Below are 9,551 nucleotides of genomic sequence, written 5' to 3'. Positions count from 1 at the left end.
AACTTAAAAACTTTACATGACAACCTCTGTCATCCAGGAATTGTCCGTATGAATCACTGGGTGCGATCGAAAAATCTTCCGTATTCGGTCAATGACATTCGGCAAATGACTGCTAACTGTAAAATCTGTGCTGAAATTAAGCCCCGTTATGCAAATACACACGGACAACTTATCAAAGCAACGGCTCCCTTAGAACGGCTCAATATAGATTTTAAGGGGCCACTTCCATCAAAGTCAAAGAATAAGTATATTCTAACTGTTATAGACGAGTACAGTCGCTTCCCTTTTGCTTTTGCATGTAAAGACATGACGTCAGCTACTGTCATCAACTGCTTGAATGAATTATTTTATACTTTTGGCACACCGATGTACATTCACTCAGATAGAGGAACATCGTTTATGTCTCAAGAAATTACTCAATATCTCGTCTCACTCGGAATAGCTTGCAGCCGCACCACGCCGTACAATCCACAAGGCAATGGACAAGTTGAACACCTAAATTTTACCTTGTGGAGAACCATTCAGTTGAGCCTGAAGTCCAAGGGCCTGGAAATAGCCGACTGGGAACGGGTTCTGTCTTTAAGCTTACATTCGATACGGTCGCTGCTGTGCACAGCTACAAACGCTACTCCCCATGAAAGAATGTTCACTCACCCTCGCAGAAGTCCAAACGGAGTATCATTGCCTGCTTGGCTTACTACCCCTGGACCCATCCTAATTAAAAGAAGCGTGCGCCGTTCTAAATTCGATCCCATCGTGGATGAAGGATATTTGATTCAAAGTAACCCTAATTATTCTCATGTCAGGTACCCTGATGGAAGAGAAGGTACAATTTCCAATAGGCATTTGGCACCAATCCCCTCAGATGACGAATATTTTTCTACATCCTCCGATGACAACGACGTTACGCCCCAGGCTGTGGTCGAAACATCTGCGCCTGCGAATGACACTGAGGAGGCAACAGCAGCTGAAGAGCCAGGACCATCAGGTACACAGCAATGCGCCGTGCGGCGATCTACCCGAGTCAGGCGCGCACCGGTATACCTGGAGGACTACCAGACATCTTAGGAGGGGTGAATGATGTGTATCTCTATGGAAACGTTTATAGACTGATTGTTCTGTCGAATTAATGTGTCATTTTTAGCTGAATAAAGCCAAGTTTTCTTATTATTGGTTCTCATTTACGTATCATACATTTAACAAAAAAAAAAGATAGTCTTGAATCATGGTCGCTGTGGTGTACACTGTCAATTTAAAGGTTAACTCACGAAACAATGTAGCAACTGTCAGTAGTACCTATGTACCTAGGTAGATAACTGTTTTAATAGGAGTATAGTATAACTTAGTTTAAGTGTAATTATTTATAGCTATGTTAATATTATTTTAGTAGGTATCTATATGTACTGATAACAATGACACTATAGTGTTACAGGCTTGTCTTAAAATTAGGGTTCCCGTATACTTTTATTGTATTTTTTTTTTTTATTATTCTGTTTACAAATGGTTCACATCCAAGTAAGCCCTAACTGTAGATATTGCCATAAAAAAAAAAATCTTAGTGTAATGGATGTGCTACACATCCTCGCGAGTCCTCGCGTGCCTTATTAATAACATTGTAATGGTAAGAATAAGTGCCGTAGCACTTTTTAAGTATTGAAGTATTTAATTGCTACGTCTTTAAAAAAAAAATCTGGTCTCAAGAAGATGTATATGCATATCTAAAAAAAAACACTTATGAAATATTTATCAAAACCTATATTGCGGTGGGTTCTTACGTCTGCATTCCCTCATGTGACGATGGACCTGGGCCGGTTCAGGTGGCGAGGTGGATGTAGGTGACAAAAATGGGCTGTCACTGTAGTCTGATTCTGGTGACGCTGCCTTAGACTCGCGGCGCGCGGCCCCCGCAGGCGTCCGGGGCGTCCGCGCCGGGCTCGTCGCCTGGCCTCTAGTGCTGCGCCGCGGTGTCATCGCAACGACAGACTCGTCTCTTAGTGGAGCCTGAGCCTGGTCGTCAGGTCGTGGGTCACACCCCTCCTGCGGCCCCTGGTCTGCTGATAACGGGTCGCTTGGACAGATTAACATACTTGATCGCCGCCTCAACTGATCGACATGTCTATGCGACTGCCTACCGAATCCATCGCTTACTGTGTAATCGGTGGTTCCTGATCTTTGAATGACCCTACCCGGAAGCCACTTCGCGTCCCCTTGATACTGTCGTATCCATACTTCGTCTCCCTGTTGTAAAGCGCGGCCCGAGTTTGTGCAACCGGCTACTTGTTTTTCTTTGTGCATTAAGGACGTTTTTCTCGCAGTCCGGTCTAAGTGCATCTAATCTGGTGCGTACCTGCCTACCTAACATTAGCGACGCGGGGCTTTCGCCTGTCGTGCAATGCGGCGTATTCCGGTAGTGTAATAAAAAGGTGTTAAGGGCGGAATGAACATTAAGTTTTTGTCGCATTGCCTTTTTAATTACCCGTTTAACGGTACGGACCGAATTTTCTGCCGCGCCGTTGGACGCGGCGTGATACGGTGCCGTGAATACGTGTTCGATGCCGTTATTCGCCAAGAACAAAGAAAAATCTCTACTCGTAAACGGCGGCCCATTATCCGATACTAGTTGCTTCGGAAGACCCCATCGCGCGATAACTTCATTGAGTTTATCGATTGTATTAGTCGCGGAGGTTCCGATAACGGGGAATACTTCTAACCATTTGGTTCGTGCGTCAATCATAATCAGATACATGTACTCGTGACCACGGCCGGGCCGGCCACGGCCACGGGCAGGGCGCGTGCCGCGGCGGCGCGTCCGCCTCGGCGCGCACACGGCGCACCCGCGGCACAGCGCCTCAAGTGCCTCGTCAATGCCGGGCCACCACACGTAACTACGCGCGAACGCCTTTGTTTTCACTATCCCCATGTGGCTTTCGTGTAATTCTTTGAGGACCCTATTTCGGCAACCCTCTGGTACGACTACCCGGTGCCCCCACATGACGCATCCTAGCTCTTCGTACAGTTCTCGTTTCCTATTAAAGAATGGTTGCACATTTTTATTTCAACTTCGTCCGGCCAGCCCGACCGTATATACCCTAGCACTCGGCAAAGAATAGGATCGCGTTGTGTTTGTTTTTTTACCTCATAATAGTCAAGTAATAATTCGTTACTTGCAAAATGTAAATACGTCTGCTCCGGCGGCGAGCCGTCCAATGAGTCAGCATTTTTAACTGGTACCGGCAGCCGCGACAAGCCGTCCGCGCCGTTTGCGTCCGTGCGAATGTACTCGATGTCATACGTGTACGCAGATAACTTAATCGCCCACCGTTGCAATCGACTCGCTACCATCGACGGAATACCTTGTTTGGGCCCAAAAATGCTAACTAGTGGCTTATGATCGGTTCTTAATGTGAATCGCCGGCCGTAAAGGAACTGATGTAATTTTTCTAAACTAAATACGATCGCTAACGCCTCCTTGTCTATTTGGAATAGTTTCGTTCCGCGTCGTTCAATGAGCGCGATACATAACACGGTCTGATAACTTAGAACAAATTGTGCGTTCGATTTCCAACTCATTTCAGAAGTTCCTCAAGTTGAATAGCATAGTATTCACTTTAAGTAATATTCAATTTAGTCGGATTATAATGCACGAAATTTTTGTAACAAAGCAAAAGATGGTGCTATTATCAATATAATTTACAATGAAGTGTTAAAAATTATATAAAATATTTTCTTTTAATTTCGTAAAACCTTTAATTAATTTCAATATTAACTTTTGGAAAGAAATGTGTTTCTACAAATTAAATGTTTTATAGGCACTGGTAACATCGATTTTTTTTAATAATAGTAACAACAACAGACTATAGACAGTGATTCGTCTTTTTCTTTGCCTGTAATGTCATTACACGCATCATACATCAATCAAATTTTCTTGTGATAAAGTAAATACTGTTAATTTTTATAACCAGCGTACTTGCAAATACTTATAATATATTTTATGTGCAAGTAAACCAAAATAAAATACAACAATTCGTATATTTTTTATTATTATTTAGGTAGATTTAAAATAAATAAATATGAGTATTAGAAGTGGAACGGAACGCATGACTAATGGCCGCCATAAACTGAATCACAATTCAATTTGATTTGTACGTGCTATGCTGCTTTTTTTCCGATTCCTGACTATTTACGACGACCCGGCTTGTTTTTGGACACTGACGATTCTCGCTCTCTTTGTTACCTTGGCAAGGTATAAAACACCGACGGCTACTCACTTTCTCGTTGACCTACGCATGCAAACTTGGATTTGGAAATTCGGACTTCTGTTTTTAATATTGGTGACGATGTCCGGCAAAAAATGTTGTGTTCCTAACTGCGATAAATCTCGTAAGTATTTTTTTTATATTTTGAAAGTTATACTTCCATTTCCTTATACTTTCTGTTACAAGATCGCAAAGTTATGTCTAAACAGAGCAAACTTTAACAAGTTCGTTCATCCACTATTACCTCTCATATTTCGTTTTCTAGAATTTTTTTACCGTACAACGGCAAAAACTACTAGACACTGGCAAAATTGTCCTCTGATGGACAGAGCCATATTTTTTTAAAGAAACAACAACAACAAGTTTTAATTTTGTATTTTGTATTTTCTGTTTGTACAGAACTGTTAACGGAACCCTTCATGTACGAGTCCGACTCGCACTTGACCAATTTTTCTTAAAAAGACTGTATCATCTTATCAAATTATATAATTTAAATGTTTTCAACCGATTCCTGAAACTGTGAGTTGAGGAACTACTTAAATATTGAAAATCTCGATTTTTCAGGAGCCGATGATGTCATATTACATGTGTTTCCTAATCCAGACAAGGATTTTAATAGGTTTAACACTTGGACAAATGCAATTGGAGGTCATGTTTCGTCTTTGAATCCTCATACTGTATTTGATTGCCGAAGAGTGTGCCACTTACACTTCGAACCAAGATATCACACTCGAAGTAAACGACTGAGTCCTAATGCAGTACCAACATTACACTTATCAGGTATGAAATTTAAACATTATTTACCATAGGTAAAAAATGTAAAGCTTTCTTAGGCCTCTAGGTTGGCAACGCATCTGCAATCCCCCTGGTGTTGCAGGTGTCTATGGGCGGTGGTGATCTCTTACCATCAGGAGACCCACTTGCTTTTTTGCCATCCAGTGAAATAAAAAAAAAACTATGATTTATTTTGCAATAGCATATCCAAATTAATGGGGCTTGGAAAAGGGTTAAAAAAAATATTATCCTACTGATATTATAAATGTGAAAGTTTGTGAGTGAGTGAGTGAGTATGTTTGTTTACTTCTTCACGCTGAAACGGCTGGACGGATTTAGATGAAATTTAGCGAAAAGTTAGTTTTTAACCTGGATTAAAACATAGGATACTTTTTATAGGCTTAGAGCAATGAAATTTAGTATGTAGGTAGCTGGACCTCTGGAATAACACATGGGCTACTTTTTATCCCGATATTCCCACGGGAGTTTTGTAACTAAGGGACCCCATACATCCCTGTATTATTATTATTATTATTTTGTAATTTTTTCTAACTGTAGTTTCTAAGTATTTTATTTGTAATTATTTTATTTTGAAAAAATGACTGCCAAGCGCGGGTAGTTTAAAAAATTACGTGCAAAAGTGCCCATTGCGGCCTATTTACTGAATAAATGATTTAAATTTGAATTTGGATAGGGAAAATTTTTGAAATTTCAGCACTGGATTTACAGACTTGAATTTTGTACAGAGTTGTTCATTCATTCATTATGGTCGTATTTGGCGAGGGAAGCTATCTGTAATTCATTAAGTAATGATGGGTGCCGTATAGAAAGTGAAGACTGGATTTATTGACCGAAGTAGACTCGAACAAGTTCAGCAACCGTATTAGGCGAACGCAGTAATGTAATTCATCATTCCAGCCTATATTCGTCCCACTGCTGGGCACAGGCCTCCTCTCAGAACAAGAGGGCTTGGGCCATAGTTCCCACGCGGGCCTAGTGCGAATTGGCACATTATAATGTAATTAATAATAATAGTAATGAGTAATGTACTTGCCACATAATATTTATTTCTTATGTTTTAGGATTTTCCATAGAAAGAAGGCCCCTGCGAGACATTACTGTACAAGAATCTAATGACAATGATAACATGAGAAGACATCAACAAGATTCGATATTAATGACAAAATTCAAGAAATGGCTACTGACTATCATAAGAAAAGATGTAAAAAATAAATAAGTAACAACAAAATTTTGCTATTACTTTGTAGCTAATTTTACCTGGAAAGTGTTCCGGTTTAGAAAATGGGCAATAAAACATAAGATTTATTTGTATTGTTTAGGTTCAATAAGAAGTAATATATCTTTTACTTTCTTATTTAAGTAAATATTGTAATGCTTTATACGAATAGTACGTAAATTTAACTATAATGAAAATAAAAGCATTAGCTTTATATAATTATGTGTTTCTTTCATTTAATTTTTTCAACTTACACAAAAAAAGACGTATCTAATATTAGTTAACTTATTTCATATTATTCAATTATTACGAAATGTTTATTTTTACTCGAATTTAACGATTTTCAGATCAGAGTTCGTTTGTAATTAAAGTAATACATAACGATTTGTTTCATTGAAGTAAAACGAGAAATAGAGCATTTTATATGGCACCATGTTATATCGTATGCAATAGAAAATGGTGTAATAGCATTTGCTCAAATAAAATATGAAATATGAGCATTTCGGAACCTAGACAATCGCAAACTTTTCTGTCACTAAGCACGAGATGGCGCAGTGTGCGAAACGTTGAACTGATATCTCTATCTCAGTATATAAAAAGGTACTCTGTGATACATAAGCGACTGGGCGCTCCCGCGCCACTCCCGCGCCACCCGCGCCCGCGCAGCCCTCCTCCGGCTGAGTCAGGACTCCGCTTATGCCGCGGTTGCTGGCATCCGTAGTAAGAACCAGTGGCTTGTTTGGATCATAATGTTTTAAAACCTCAGCGCCAATCAACAATCCTTTCACTTTTTAAACGATTTTTCGCAATATTTGCTCCACTCCCAGGTGACCCCCTTCCTTAATAAATCGTATAAGGGCGATAAAATAGAACTCAAGTTCGGTACGAATCGAGCATAAAAGTTGACTACACCTAAGAAAGACCTGAGTTCTGTCGTATTTTGCGGCCTGGGAATTTTTAGAATTCCATCGATTTTTGTTGGATCGACTTTAATACCGTCTTTCGATATGATATAGCCTAAATATTGCACTTCCTCTAAAAGAAAAGTGCATTTGCTTTTCTTTAATTTTAGTCCGTGACTACGGATTCTTTCTAGAACTTTTTGTAATGTTACAAGATGCGTTTTAATATCTGCCGACCCTATGATGACATCATCTAAAAATACTTCTACCTGTGGAATATCTTTAAGTAAATTCGACATAATTCGCTGAAATATTCCCGGGCTAGACGACAACCCATAAACCAGTCTGTTATACCTAAATAACCCTCTGTGCGTATTTATCACGGTATACTGTTTAGATTCATCTAACTCGATCTGATTATAAGCCTGCGTCAAATCGATTTTTGAAAATATCCGGGCTCCGTTGAGTCTCACTAGTAGATCGTCAATTTTTGGCAAGGGATACCTATCGATCAGTAGGGCGGGGTTCAAGGTCACCTTGTAATCTGCACAAATCCGCAACCCCCCATCAGCTTTACGTACCGGTACGAGTGGCGTGGCCCACTCCGACGTGTCAACGGGCTCGATGACCCCGCTGCGCAGCATCGCGTCCAGCTCGGCCTCAACGCGCTCGCGTAGCGCGTACGGCAGAGGCCGCGCGCGGCAGAACACCGGCTGAGCCCCTTCGCGGACCCTGAGTGTCGCCTTGCCTCCAGTGAACCGTCCCAGACCATCGTCGAATACCTCCTTATACCTGCCGAGTAATGCATGCAAGTCACCATTAATTGCCTCGTTATGAAAAACTGGGATTTGGATACCTAGTTCTGTTAACCAATGTCGACCCAGTAGTGATGTGGTACCCCCATCGATAACAAAGAGTTCTAATTTTTTTGATCTGTTTTGATACCTAACTATCGGTCTTATCACACCTAAAGGCCGTACGCGGCTCCCGTCGTAAAACTTTAATACTAGGTCGAAAGGTTCGATTACCCTCCGCTTGAAGTATTTATCGTAAGTGTCCCTACTTATGCACGACACTGCCGAGCCAGTATCGACCTCCATGTTAATTGTTTCACTATCTACACACAATGACAAACTTACCGGTTTGTAACCGTTCAAACAAAGATGATATAAATCTTCTTCGACGTCCGACGTCGACGTTTGTTCATCATCATGCGGAGTCTCGCTGCCCTCTGCCTGGACGTGATACACCGAGCGACGCGGGCGCCGCGCGCGCGCACCTGCCGCACGGTTGCCGCTACCCGAATCCCGGGCGCCGCTACCCGGACCCCGGGCCCGCTGCCCGAACCACGAGCGCTGCTGGCTGAGTTGCCACGGGTCATTCTAGCTGGACACACCCGCTTTAAATGACCCACCTCCCCACATTTATTACATACAAAGTCTTTGTAAGGGCACTGTGTGTCTCGGTGGCCTAGTCGCCCGCATACTGCACACATGATCCTATTGCTTATTGTGTTCTGATTTGTGCCATTCACACTGTTCAGTGCTTGTCCGCCACGTGGTTGTGCCGACGAGAACGAGTTCACAGTTGCGGGTCTCGCTCCTCCATCGGTCCTCTCGCTTACACCTGGGCGTTCTACCATAGCTGCGTCCTTTTCGGCGGCTTCCAGTGAAAGAGCTAGACGCACCGCCTTTTTATAGGTTAGGTCGTGTTCCGCAAAAAGACGTTGTTTAATGGTATCGCTCCTCAACCCACACGTGAACTGATCCCGAATATTTTCTTCTAATGCTGAGCCGAACTCACAAAACTTGGCGAGTTTTTTAAGATCAGTCAAAAACTGCGACACCGTTTCTTCACCTCCCTGTCGCCTTTGCCGCAATCGATATCGTTCGGCCATAAAAGATGGTTTTGGTTCCATATGATTTCGCATAATTTCAATCACCTCTGTGTAGGACATCTCTGCCGGTTTTAGGGCACGATATAGTGCTCAGTAGCTCATAAGCTTCCTCCCCCATAACCGCTATGAGTGTCGGCAATTGCATTTCCGCTTTAATCTCGTTCACTTTAAAGTACATTGCTAATCTTTCCACGTACATAGTCCAGTTACCCGCAACCACTTCAAATTCGCCGATTCTTCCTACTGACATTGCAGATAATAATTTGGCACACCACACTACTAAACACCATGCAATAGTTCCGAATATTCCGATAATCCTCGAACGCCAATGTAGTGTCTACGTAAATAAAAGGCACACGTCCGTACACTAGGCTGTTTATTTAGAGACTAACTCCACAGAGGGCGCAGCACTCATGCGCTTTATAATGCAAACATTACACTCACCTTACCGCACCGGAGCCAACCGAGCCCATCGAATGAATGAT

At 41.9% G+C, this 9,551-nt stretch overlaps 1 long non-coding RNA gene across 1 annotated transcript; it reads left to right on the top strand.

The window, feature by feature from the left end:
• Window positions 1–4,003: 4,003 nt before the first annotated feature.
• On the top strand, window positions 4,004–6,860 carry LOC141427304 (uncharacterized). Its single transcript, XR_012451316.1, has 3 exons — window positions 4,004–4,380; window positions 4,821–5,036; window positions 6,113–6,860. It is a non-coding gene; the product is annotated as an uncharacterized lncRNA (long non-coding RNA).
• Window positions 6,861–9,551: the final 2,691 nt, after the last annotated feature.

This window comes from Choristoneura fumiferana, chromosome 4 (assembly GCF_025370935.1).
Source record: "Choristoneura fumiferana chromosome 4, NRCan_CFum_1, whole genome shotgun sequence".
NCBI lineage: Eukaryota > Metazoa > Arthropoda > Insecta > Lepidoptera > Tortricidae > Choristoneura > Choristoneura fumiferana.
Note: the sequence above shows the minus strand (reverse complement) of the source record. Positions and strands in the feature narration are given on the sequence as shown.